Below are 13,122 nucleotides of genomic sequence, written 5' to 3'. Positions count from 1 at the left end.
ACGTTATGCTGCTTTGAACTTTAATCTGATCCCTTAAAATAGGATTACTTTATATGTTAAATACAAGATATCAATACTTTTTGAAATCTAATCGAACCGCCTGCCGATCAATAGGTAACTAAAATCCATCTGTCACAAGGTCCAAGGGGATGCGATGGTGGGAGGGAGGTGAGGTGAGGTAGGTGCCGCCCTTTGATTTGTTGTTTATGTCATTTGGCAAATTGATTCCCTTTGAGGACACCTGACAGGAATGCACGCCTCCCCGTTTCTAGATGTTTGTTTAGCGTCAAGTGAAAGTTTTCTTTGTATTCTTTTGCAATTCAATTTTCCGGGTGACCGGGGTCGGGGTAAATGGGTTTTATTCAAATCTTTTCCCTGCCATTTGGGTCTTTCAGTTGTCAGCAACATGTTGGCAGCCGGCAGCCTGACGCTAATTAGACACCCAGGATGTGTGTGTGTGTTTGTGTGATTCCACCGGCTTATTGATGGCTAATAGCGATGACAAGGCGGGAATCGATATCTGATCCACCAATTCATTCAATAATAAATGGAAGTTGATTTACTGCGAGCAAAAAACAACAGTCTTATAAAATAATAATTAAACTGCATATAAAACATAGTACTCCTCATCCGTTTACGTCAATGAATCAACGATAAATTTAACAAATTCGATATATTTAAGTACGATATACTCAATCACTGCGCCGATATCATCTCTAGCTTTGTAGTGTGGCTGCGGCGGGGGAATTGTTCACTTGGCAGACGTCGGCAAATAACAAAAGGCTACATTTATGTACACCGGCAACATGTTGCCGGCAGGTTGTTGCCGCTGTTGCAATTGCTGCAGTTGCTGTTGCTGCAGCTCCTTTTTGTCGTCTTCATCTGGTTTTGTTGCCCTGCAGCGGCGGCATGTGAACAACACAATGTGTCATGTTGTTATTGTCCCTGTTGTTGCTGCTGCTGCTGTTGTTGTTGTTGTTGTTGTTGTTCGCGCAATCGATTTGTTGTTGGTGTTCAATTAATTGTACTCAAACTCAATGCCAATGTTGCCGACTACTGTTGCTGTTGCCTTTGCTGTAGATGTTGCATGTTGCATGTTGAGCATGTTGCTGGCGCCAATCGCGAGGATCGTTGAAGCGAATTGAAACCGACAGCGGCATTTTAGATAGAAAGAGAGATCCGTCTGCCCTGCCGGCCAATATCCTCCTTCTGATTACCATCGGCAGCAACAACAAATTGCAATTTATATAGAAAAGTAAATTTGTACTATTGCCGGATTCCAATGCCCATTGTAGCCGGGTGGTCTTCGAAGTGTTTGACCAATTCCTCGGTGTTCTGTCATTGAGTATTTAACATTAGTGTTGTAAGAATCCTGCTCCATTAGTCATATATTATATTATATATATATTAGATATTATTATATATTAAGCAAGGAAATAAAACTAAATCAGAGTAAAGTGAAGTAAATATTTACTCCCGTTTTGCACAAGAAATTTCAACTTGAAGTGTAATTTCTATAAAAAAAATAAATTTCAAATTCAACTTTTGATCTTTGCTGACCGGAATGTAAGATTTCTCCTCACGAAATCATCTTAAGAACACCCCAAACCCCAAATATTCAAACCGAAGGCAGCCCGCAAATGGAAGATGCTTTTTAATTAGCCAGCAACAAGAGGCGTCACACGAAGAAAATCACGAAAAGGATGTCCAAAATCAAACAGCAACACAACAACCAACACGGCGGGGCATAATTGTAAGGGGGGCTTGAATTTTCGAGAGGGGAGGGTGCAGGGAAGTGCCCCAAAATACTGGCGGCAAAATGAGGCGACAAAACACGAAACAAGACAAAATGCGCGGATTTCTGGAAGCGCCCTGGTTGAAAAAGGACTCAAACCGAAGACCTCAGACTTTGCAGCCAAAAGACAACTTCAATTTTGTTGTTGTTCCACAGTGTCTGCCGCAAGCAGGGGCGTCGGTGGGTTAAAGGGTTGGGGGTGTGGTCTGGGGAGGGGGTTGGGACATGCAAAAGTGTTAATGGCGGCTAATAAGGCGAGGCAAAAAGGACGAGGACAGCAAAGGCTGAATGTCGCCGAATGACATTAACAAGCGTGATAACAAAAACAAAACCAGCGGCAAAAAAAAAACACAACAAGAAACAAGATAAAGACGTTGCAAAAGGTCGTTATAAAAAAATGCAAGAGAAAGAAAGAAAGCTTCAATGAGGGTGGCCAAAAAGAAAGCAGCGCCGGCAGAAGAAGGTGTCAAACAACAAAATCCAGACATAACTATGAGCCACCAAAGGACACACGGTGCTGGATTTTTAATGCATTGGCACACACATGACCTACTAAAAGTAAAAATTATTTTAAAAAATATTTAATAGTGTCTGTTAATAGATTTTTTCAAGTTATATTTAAGTTCGATTTCAATTTATTATTACAACTACAACACATAACTGCTATGCTTCTTTTCGAATCAATGAAGGAAATGATAGATTTAAAAACATCCCCTCGTTGGGCTCATTACAGAAAATTTGGCTTATTAAAACCATAAAATCAGCCAAAAATTTCCGCCAAGCAACTGTCCGTTTGCCGCGAGTCCTTCCGGCGGTATTAAGGCACAAGATGCTATCCTGCAAAGGGGACGCTAAGGAGATTTCGGTGGCGGATGAGTGAAGTGTGGCAGCTTTAGACAGCTTCGGCTGCATAGTTTCAGTTGCCTCTAATTTAACGGCAGAGCAAGCCGAAAAATACGGCCAAGACGTAGCGAAGGCAGACAACAGAAACATTTGGCAGCTGCCAGGACATCCTCAACAGCCATCCAAGGATGCAAGGAGCCAAGGATCCAGGGATCCGGGGATGCACGACCCCTAGCCCCAGCCGACAAGCAGCGATTAAGAAGATAAATGATTATTTTGAGCAATGCCAAAATAATAGACACCGAAAGCTGCCAACGAGGCATCCGACTTACATTTTTAATTAGATGCGATGCGAAACGTTTGCCGCTCCGTCTGCCACTAGCAGTACACTTATTGATTATTTTAACCTTAGTTTCCCTCGCAAAAGGTCCTTTGAACCCGAAAAAGAGCGACGCACTTCAGGAGTCAAAGACAAAATTCAGAGGCCGTAGACCTGAAACCGGCTGCCCTTTTTTTTGGGGTACGTAAATATACATATTTATATATATATATATATGGAACATTTTCATTGTCAAGGCTAAAAGCAGAGTGACGCCCTCAACACGCATTTGTGCGTTTGTAGCTGGCGGATACAAACGCACAACTTTAAGATACATTTGCTGAAAGCCAAATGCCCTGTCTATAGTACATTAACAATTTATAATAAAATATTTAGAATATGAAATACAAAAAATAATAAAATGAAATACAATAAAACTTCAATTAAAAAGGCTCTTCATACAAGACATATACAAATTTACAACATAAATGTTTACAAAACACAAAAAATAATTGAATTTGAAAAATTTAAATGACATAAATATTCAGAAATATTTTTGGCCTAGTCTGTGATTCTATTGAAATCAGCATACCCCCAATAACTGTTTCGTTCCGGCAGTGTATTATCAAACTAACATAAGAGTGCGTAGAGCATTGAACTTGGCCGAAGTTGAGTCAACTTTGTGCGTGTATATCCAGCGGATACATTGAACCTGCGCAGCCCCCAATGCCACCACACTCCACCCCCCGTTGAAGGCCAGAATAGCAAGACACTGGCCGCTAACGGCGCTTTCTTTCTTTTATGATTTTTAATTAATTTTTATGCGCCGTGTTGGCACATAAGAGCAAAATTAAAATAAAATAAAACCGAAAATCTTGTTAGCCAAAAATTAAAATTTAAGCAAATTTGATAGATAGTTAGATGGATAGATACGTTTATACGGACAAGCGCAGATGTTGGCAAAAAAAAACAAAAAAAAAACTGAAAAAAGAGTAGAGCAGGCAAGTCAATGAACCAAAAAAGGTCAAGATGTTTCCAAAAATCTTTTTTGCCCATCGTCAGCTTAATTTGTATTTGGCAGGTTTTTAATTTCGGCTTGTCTTGCTTTCTATTTCCCTGCGTAGCATATTAGATCTAATGTTTCTGGGCTCGATATCTGCTGAAAACTGCTTAAAACATGCCCGTGATAAATTATGAACAAACCATTTCTCCATTTCGGTTTGTTTTAACGATTGTCGTATCAATGAAGATCTAAAAACTATTGGCCAAACCCAAAGTTTCCATGTAATCACAGCGGTTGATATATTTTTGGGACAACCCGGGGTATTGTGAAAGTCTGCTGATCGTGCGATAATTGCACAAATATAGTCGCTTAACTTGTGTGGAAATTGTTGGAGCTAACAGCCAAACTAATAACAAGCATACACAAAAGGTGAGCAATCTTTTTGTTTTTCATCTTTATTCATCAGTAATTTGATAGTTTTTTGACTTATTCAAGAAATTCAAGAGGAAGCCACAACTTGGCTAAATAAAATCAAATATTTCGAGTATTGAAGATAAATATTCATTAAACATAAACAAACGTCAACTACATTCACCTTCATAGCCATTATCATTGACCACATTGCTTACTCAGCTTTTTATGCCTATATCTTCAAATAGAGGCCCCGATCTCCAAAAACAATTCAATCTTTTTTGATGCTAACTTGACGACCCGCGATCATCAAGCAGTCGTGGCCGAGCGGTTAAGGCGTCTGACTAGAAATCAGATTCCCTCTGGGAGCGTAGGTTCGAATCCTACCGGCTGCGGTTTACCGCTTTTTTTAAAATAATTAAACCAAACTATTAAATCCAAAAGGTAACATCATAAGGAATATAAATAAAACACAATTTTTAAATTAAATTAGTTAAATTACATACAGCAGTTTTTAAGCAATCCTTGTGCTATGCACTCTGTAAGAATTTTATACAAAACTAATTCCAATGGCCAATTTTCACTAAGAAATTATCTATATGCTGAAATATATGTTGAATACATTTTTACATACAAATATATCTTGTTTAAAAGTATTTGTAATTTCAATGGTTTGGTATAATAGAATTTCTTGTGTCTCTTCTATATATGCGTTCTTTTTAGGACAACCCAAGCAAATCGAGAAATCATCGAGCTGGCATTGTAATTAACCTCATATTGATTGAATTTTAAAGGCTTTTAAGCCAGTGCCACCCGCAGAGGCTTGAACCCAACTGAAATCCCCAAAAATGTAGGTAGAGTTGAAGCTACAAGATTGGCTTCAACTTGAAGAGGGGCAAGAAACTCTTGAGACCATTGAACCCGCCCCAAGAGGCAGTTGGGCAAAAAAAAAAGTATATAAAATGAAATAAATGAAGAAGGAAAAGGCCCCAGAAAACGCGCCGAGCATTTGCAAGATGCTAAGTGAGTGATAGACAAGCAACAAGCGACGACAACTTGCGCAAATCGACGACAGAAATCAGAGCAACGCATGAAGTCGAAAAAAGTTGCAAAAATTTAAGCACTAAGCTGAGAATACGTTTTTAATGCCCTAACATAAGACAATAAAAATCGATTTTATAAATATTGGAGTAAATACCCTTTTTGAACAGTTGTTTTTTTTTTATAAATTGAACGAACTCTCACTAAACCATCTGTTCGAGGGCATTTCATAAATATATTATTTAATTTCAAATAAATTCCTTAACAACCTTTTCACACAATTCCAGATTGAATTCACGTTGTTGAAATCAAAACATTCTAAACATAGCGCACTTACTCTTCTTTACATAATCAATGCCAATTTTAAGTACCCTGTACAAGAGTATTAAGCTCGCTAGAAAGAAGACAAATTTAAGATATGCGTATATCTTGGGCTGATTTCAGTTTTTCGCCATTCCGAGCGAGATAAGCGACCGCACAGACTAGAGACTTTGACCTAAATTCGGCCAAAAGCCTGCGTTGATTAATTGACTTTTAGCGCTGCTCATCGCGCAGATACAGCGCGCGAAATAAACCGAATGCGCACAAAAAAACACAAAAAAAACGAATTTGCACAGCTGCTCCTGAGCCGGCTAATTGAGGAAATCGAATGTAAAATTATGTGAGCGTCAAGCAGGGAACAAACAAAAGTAAAACAAAAAATTCGCAAACGGCCGGCGAACGGTGACGCATGCATCTAATTTATGTATCTGATAGATACACCGCGATACTTCACACGAACTCCCAAAGTTTTGTTGACCTTCTTCGATCGCTTTTGGCCGCAGATTTTCACTTTTGGCCACGCCATTAATTTCTTTGTGCCCGCCCACCAACAAAGCGGTTAATATGTCGAAATTGTTTTAGCTCCAAAGCTCTGTTTTCCATTAATTCGATTGTATTTCTGCAACTCGCCGATTCATCTTTCGATGCCTTTGCGATACCTGGAAATTGTCACAATTCGAGCGGAGTTTTTCTGTAATTATGCCGCAATCGCCAGTTGACAAATGTGTGCTGGGAAGTTGGCTCAGATATCGGGGAATATATCTAAGTCCATTTGAAACGCCGATCGAGTTCAAATTTGATTGAACTTCTTTGCCTGCCCTTGGAAATTGCTGATTTAAAGCGGTTATAATGATGCATAATAACAAGAAAATCACTCAAAATTATTTTGGGAATATTAAGAGAGATGTTGCCTTTCAGCAATTTATCAAATAAACAGTGAAAACAGCACAGTGTGCTATTTTCTTTTTTTATTTATTTAGCCATGACTGCGAACAAAATGCGGAATGTAGGCATTGTGGTGCCCATTCAATGGAGTCGGATGTTACCCTTTTGACCACGCTCCGTGGGTTAAGAATTAAACGCCTGCCCTCTGGCCACGCCCCCAAATGGCAGACTACAAAACTGAGAAGTCCGGGGGTTATGGGAATTATAAGGAAGGGGACTTGAGTCAAGGGATCGGGATCGGAGAAGGATATGGCGTATATGGTTAGCTGACTCAACTCGGCAAGTGAAAACGTTGAGAAATCATTTGCATAAAATAATTTTGCGTGTTTTGAGTAAATAAATTACCGAACAAGGAGGAAAAAAAGAGAACAACGGCGCGGAAGAAACCGATATGCCAGCAGAGTATATATCTATATATATTTGTTTATAAATATATATATATATAAGTACTAGCTGACAGATACATTCACACACACACAAACACTGGTCGATGCAGTTGCAAAACTTTTTCTGGAGCTGTCTGAATGAAGTTGTGCAGACAAAAGATACAAATATGTTTGCACGAAGAAAAATTATGATTTTCTTTTAAAATTCTATTTATATTTTAAAGGGGCCAAACTCATATGGGAATATTATTTAACATTCTTCTTTTTATCACAAAACCATATCACTTTCTAATTTGCTAAAGCATATTTATGCATATTAATGTAACAATGTAAATGTAGAATAATGAACCGATCTCAAGACTTTTCTCTATGTCTACTGCGGTTATCTATCGAGTGGCCAAGCCCCTGGATAACTTGGCCCTATTCCCCTGCTTCTGTGCTTTTGGCCCTGGTAACATGTCGTTGGGCAATTAATAACGGATTATGAGGCGACGACTCCCAAAGCGTTGACAATGCGGAAAAAATAAAATAAACACAACGTGGGAAAGGGGGTGTGGTAAATGGGTGGGACGGGGTTCGGCATCTTTGAGATTCACATTCAGAAGATGAGTGCACACAACAAAAAGTACAAGTAACGCGTATCTGTGCGCTACAAATGTATCTTTCATCATCATTGGGTCTGGCCCCCTCCGCTCGGTTTCCCTCTTATAATTCTTCTCCATTTGGCCCCGGCTTTGTCACGCCCTCCGCCCCTCCGCCCCCTCGCTACCGCGACTCGTCCTTGCACCAGGCTTTTAAGCTGATGAAAAGGAAAATTCCCGAGCATTCAAAGTCCAAAGTTTTCTTTCTTTTGCGACACACCATCACCCCAAACGCCGCCCAATTTCGTCTTTATTTTTTCACTCTCTTTTTTTTTGTATTGCAGATTGCTTGTGAAAAGCGTAAAAATTGCTGTAGATTAGCCAGGCGACGACATTGTTGGCTCTGTTTGAGTTTATAGACATCTCATATATGAGAGTCGGGCATTATTCGGTCAGGCCCTTGAAGGAGTCCCTTTTTCCTGGCAACGGGATGGCTCAGATGGCTGAAGAAATTGGGATGCATCTTTATGCTGAGGTCCGCTTAAACTCGACTGCATTTTTGGGGAAAAATATAATTTTATAAAACACCTATTAAAGGCTAAATATAAATGAAGTATATTTCTCAATCTAAAATTAATACAATTATATTGACAAAATATAGTACGAACTTGAAAGCTTATAACAACTAACCTTAAGTTATAATGAATATTTTCATTTCCACAATATTTTGTAAATATTTCTTAAGCAAATTATAAATAGAAATAGATATTGGATGCTCTATACTAGTAGGTGATTTACCCAAAACCTTTGCTCATGTAGCCTATCCAATATAATTTGAACTCCTGGTCGGATTTTCCGGAGCCAGCCTGAGATATTCTGCCAAAAAACCTTTTGCATAATTCTATAAATTATAAAATACAACAAGCGAATGACAACAACACTAGCGAAGGGAAATGCCTGAGCTTGAGGCTCTCCTTTCCCTTGGAAAATTCTATTACACTTTTCGTTTTCTTTATTTTTGTTTTTGTTTTGCCCATCTCCTGGTCCCTCATTTTTTTCACTCACATTTTTATGTGCGTCTTGTGATTTTTTCACAATTTTCCGTTGTTACTCTTGGTTGTCGCTATTTCTTCGTTTTTCTTTGTTTTTTTGTATTTTTTATTTTTGTTACTTGGTTGTTGTTGCTGTTGGGCTCTCAAGTGCAATATGCAGGCCTCCCTTGGTCGAAAACCCCCCACGTACCGCCCATGCCCATCTGTTTTTTAGTATCCTTTGGCTCCTTCATGTATTTTTTATCTAAATGCCCCAAAGGCATTCTTTTGCAGCATAGACAAAGTCGCCTGCAACTCCTCCAAAAAAAATCATGCAAAAAATAAAAAGGTACAAAATAATAATAATAAAAATAAGGAGAAAATAACGCAGTACATTTTTGTCTCGTTTTTTGTTTTGTATTTTTGCGACTTGCAACAGAAGTTGGCAGCAGAAGAAGGCAAAAGTCATGCGCCAGAGAGCTCCTGAAGGACGCATCAAGGAGACAGTTGCCAGTTGTTCCAGAACACCCGCTACCCCTTTTGCCGCCCGCCCCTGGCCGCTTCATCATCATTAGCGCCATCCCAAAAAAAAAAAAAAAATAGAATACACACACAAAAAAGCGTAATAAGTGTAAAAAAAAAAAACAAAAATGCAGCGCACACAAAAGAAAAGAAACACCGAAAATATGCTTAGGGTTAAGTGTTCCCGTTAGAGGAGCCAGCAGCTGCCTTCGACCCTGATCCCTTAACCCTTAACTTTGCTCGCCCTCGCAATTGTCACGGCCCTAATCCGCAAAAGGTCCTGGATAACGGTGCATCGGGATATACATATATGCGGATATTCGGCGCTACCCATTGTTTGGCCGAAAAAACTGCCGCGCACACAAAAACCTTTGACAGGTCACCGCTGATCGAAAATCGAATTGGGCATACCCTGTGAAAATAAAAGCCTTAACCCTGGAACTAACTATGTTATAAGAATGCGATAATACTGATTTAAAAATTCAAACTAAGCAATAGTGGATAGAACTATGAACAAACAATGCACAAATAATCGTAGTTTATTTTAATTTTATTTTCTTTATCTTCAGTCTTTTAAAATAGAAATGATAATTCTGTGATTTTTACTTGAAATCTCGTTAAAATCATAACTTTTCCATTCTCCCTACATTTTTAAAAACAATGTGCCAGTAAAAAATATATAATTAATGGCCATGACGTGGAGAGGGTATATAAAACTGCGTTCCGCCAAATTCAAACACAAATTGCCCCCAAAAAAGCGTCAAGAAGGCGGCCTGCAGTTCAATGCACCCACAACATCTAAACCCAAAAAGGACACAAATAACAGGCAGCCGAAGAAAACAAAAATAAGCAGGGAAGGCCCACACAAACACTCGAACACACACACACACACACATTAACACACTGATGTGTGTGTTATTTATTGCGACACAAAGGACTCGCGCAGGGAGACAGACGTTCAATGTCCTGCAGCCTGCAAACTGGCTAATAAAATGTGACGAGCGTAACGCAGAACGCAGCGCGAATCGAGGACTTTTTCTTTTCGTTTGGTGTTTTCTTTTTTTTTTGTTCGCTCTCCGCTGCAGGACACATGCCACTCACTAACACACAAACACACAGATACCAGCACAGGACGCAGGACATTGACACCCGAAAATGGAATGGCATAAAATAAAAGCCGGCGAGCCGAAAAGTCCGAAGCCCTACGAAGACGCCGAAACTGCCGACGCGCCGGCGAAGCCCAAAAAGCCAATGGCCCTCCACAGGATGCGCCCAGGATCCGGGATCCTGCACTGCAAAAAACATTGACCTAAGTTGAACAACATGAAATTATGATAATTTAATCAAATAAATAACAATGAACGTCATTCCGACAATACAATAAACACATGTTTACCAAATATGTAGAAGAAAAACTTCAATTTAAAAGATACATATTAATATGTATCCTTGTTTTTATAATGCTTATAAAAAATGTTGTTTCTAAAGTTTCTAAATAAAGTTAGTAGTACATTTTTTTTCTCTGTGCACAGGCACGTGTGCGTGTCCATACACACTGACTAACGCACACACAGCAAGACAAGTCCTGGAGTCCTGCCGTCCTGCTGGATTATCCCTAACGTCATCGGAGTGCATTGAACTCCTTTCAACCTTTTGCCGCTCGTCTTCGGCTTTCGCTCCTCGGCTTCTTTTGCCACTGGGCGTAAATCAAAATGCGCCGAGTCCTGAGTCTTGGGCCCTGGGTCCTTAGTCCTTAGTCCTGTAGCGCCAACAGCTGATGTCCTGACATCTCAGGCATTGCGTATACGCAGTGGTGTGCACCCAGTCCACTTTTTTCAGCCTGCGGCCAAAGTTCGTTGAACGTTTTCGTGTGTCGCCTTTGGTCCTGCTGTTTTTGTTGATTCTCCTCGTTGTATTTTTTTGTCTTGACATTCCAAGCTGGAATTTAGCAACATGTTGCTGGCAACAAACAAGGATCAAGGCGGTAGCAAGGCTAATTGTCAGAGAATTACTAATGAAAGAATTTAAATTTGATTAACTATGGAATCGACTGCATTTTGACACTTTTGAAATGACACTAAATCGACCAAAAAAATATATATATATATATTTCGCACTGTAAAGTTTTACTGCAGCAAGTTCATGCTATTTGTATTATATTCATTTATCTGTTTTGTGGCCAGGAATGCCGAGACGTTTCATCCAATCAAAGATGGGCAATCGGCGGCATCAAGGCACCTTTTTTTGGATCGTAGCTGGAGTTGGAGTTGGAGTTGTGGTTTCAACTCAACATGGAGCTGGAGTTGGACAAACGACCACCAGAACGGAGACATGCAAATAATCTTCATATGTGTACTGTGTGTCGCTTGGTTGAGCATTGTTAAGATCGGTATCGGGCCAAAAGGGGGGCTTAGAGGGGAATGGGGCTACCATTCATGGCTGAAGTCGGCTGAATAAAGCAGTCAGCTACGAGTTGGCAATACATTTTCCGCCAAAAAACACCGCCCACCGCCACAGCCACTGCCTGGCCGACAATCTAGTTTGGCTGCACTTAATTTCAGCGCTTAACAGACAATTAAAATCCAATTAATTCTGACGTTTATTATGCTAAGCCGACTCTGTGGGCCCTCGGATCTCTTTTGGACCGCGGACTGTGGACAGCCGGACCTCCACATAAATTGCAGCCTCGTCCTCCACTTTGTAGACCAGCTTGTTCCTCCGCGTGTCGTTCTCGTTGCTAAAAACTTGCTCCTCAGTCTGCCTGCTGACAAAAGAGAATAAAAAATATATAGCTATTCAAGCTAGCAACAATTGCAGCAACGACACCAGCAGATACACAGAAAGACAACAAAATACACGAAAGTATCGGACACACATAGATTTAATTGATAAGCTAAATATTAAAATTATTATCCAAATGTACGACAATACATACTTTTAAGAAAATATCTTTTTATTTTTTGCAGATGTTAAAGAGATTTGTTTCAGTGCAAGCCCAGGCAGCAAGAGCCAACGAACAAAGTTGGGCTTCTTGCGGTGGCAGCCACATGTTGATTCGTCCATGGACGACCCATGTAAAAGTCCAATAAATCTTTCAATTGGGTATGCCAATTGGTTACGATTGCTGCTTACCGCACTCAGGTTACACAAATGAGTTGGGCGAGGGAATCTCCCATATTAATATATTATAGGACGAACGAAAAATAAGTTAAAAAGTCGTAAGCTACGACCGTGACAGGACTCGAACCTGCAATCTTCGGATCCGAAGTCCGACGCCTTATCCATTGGGCCACACGGTCAGTTGCGCAACCGGCGTCCCAAATTCCCAATATCAATGAAACAATACGATCTATCATAGTTTGTTATATTGCAAATGAACCTTGCTTAAAACGATTGATTAAAAATTGTATTTACATTCTTTTACACAATTATTTATTCATTTTATGTATACTTAGACATTAATAATATAAAGATCATTATCAAAGATTACTGCGAGCTCTGACCTGCGGAAACAACAACGTCAATGGTGCAAAAGAACCAAAGACATTTTGAGGCTTTTTGTGGACGGCGATATACGCCCACAGACGGAAGGGTAAAACGAAAGTTAAGAAAAGCCAGCCAAAAAATTTAGTATATAGAGAAATAAAATTGCCGAGGAGCAGACCACAAAAGGTTATCAAAGGTTCAACGAACTCGTCAGCAGCAAATGTAAATAATTTTGTGCGTGTCTGGTGGTGTTGGTGTGTTTGGTCTACACAGTGCGAGACAAATAGGCAAGGTAACAAAATTTGAGATGTGGTTCCTTGAATACGAAATATGATCAAAATGCGGATTTTTATAGAATTTAGAAATTCATTAGACAGAAAGTAATTGCCAAGCAGAAAGGCACAGTCTGTACTATTAAGGATATAATAAACATATTCA

General features: G+C 39.7%; 2 non-coding genes across 2 annotated transcripts; one reads left to right on the top strand and one right to left on the bottom strand.

The window, feature by feature from the left end:
• Window positions 1-4,684: 4,684 nt before the first annotated feature.
• On the top strand, window positions 4,685-4,766 carry Trnas-aga. The gene has a single exon. It is a non-coding gene; the product is annotated as a tRNA-Ser (tRNA).
• A 7,658-nt stretch (window positions 4,767-12,424) lies between these two features.
• Trnar-ucg lies at window positions 12,425-12,497 on the bottom strand. The gene has a single exon. It is a non-coding gene; the product is annotated as a tRNA-Arg (tRNA).
• Between the last annotated feature and the right edge of the window lie 625 nt (window positions 12,498-13,122).

Source organism: Drosophila sechellia, chromosome X (genome assembly GCF_004382195.2).
Source record: "Drosophila sechellia strain sech25 chromosome X, ASM438219v1, whole genome shotgun sequence".
Taxonomy (NCBI): domain Eukaryota; kingdom Metazoa; phylum Arthropoda; class Insecta; order Diptera; family Drosophilidae; genus Drosophila; species Drosophila sechellia.
The sequence above is the reverse complement of the archived record's forward strand: the minus strand, read 5'-3'. Positions and strand labels throughout refer to the sequence as shown.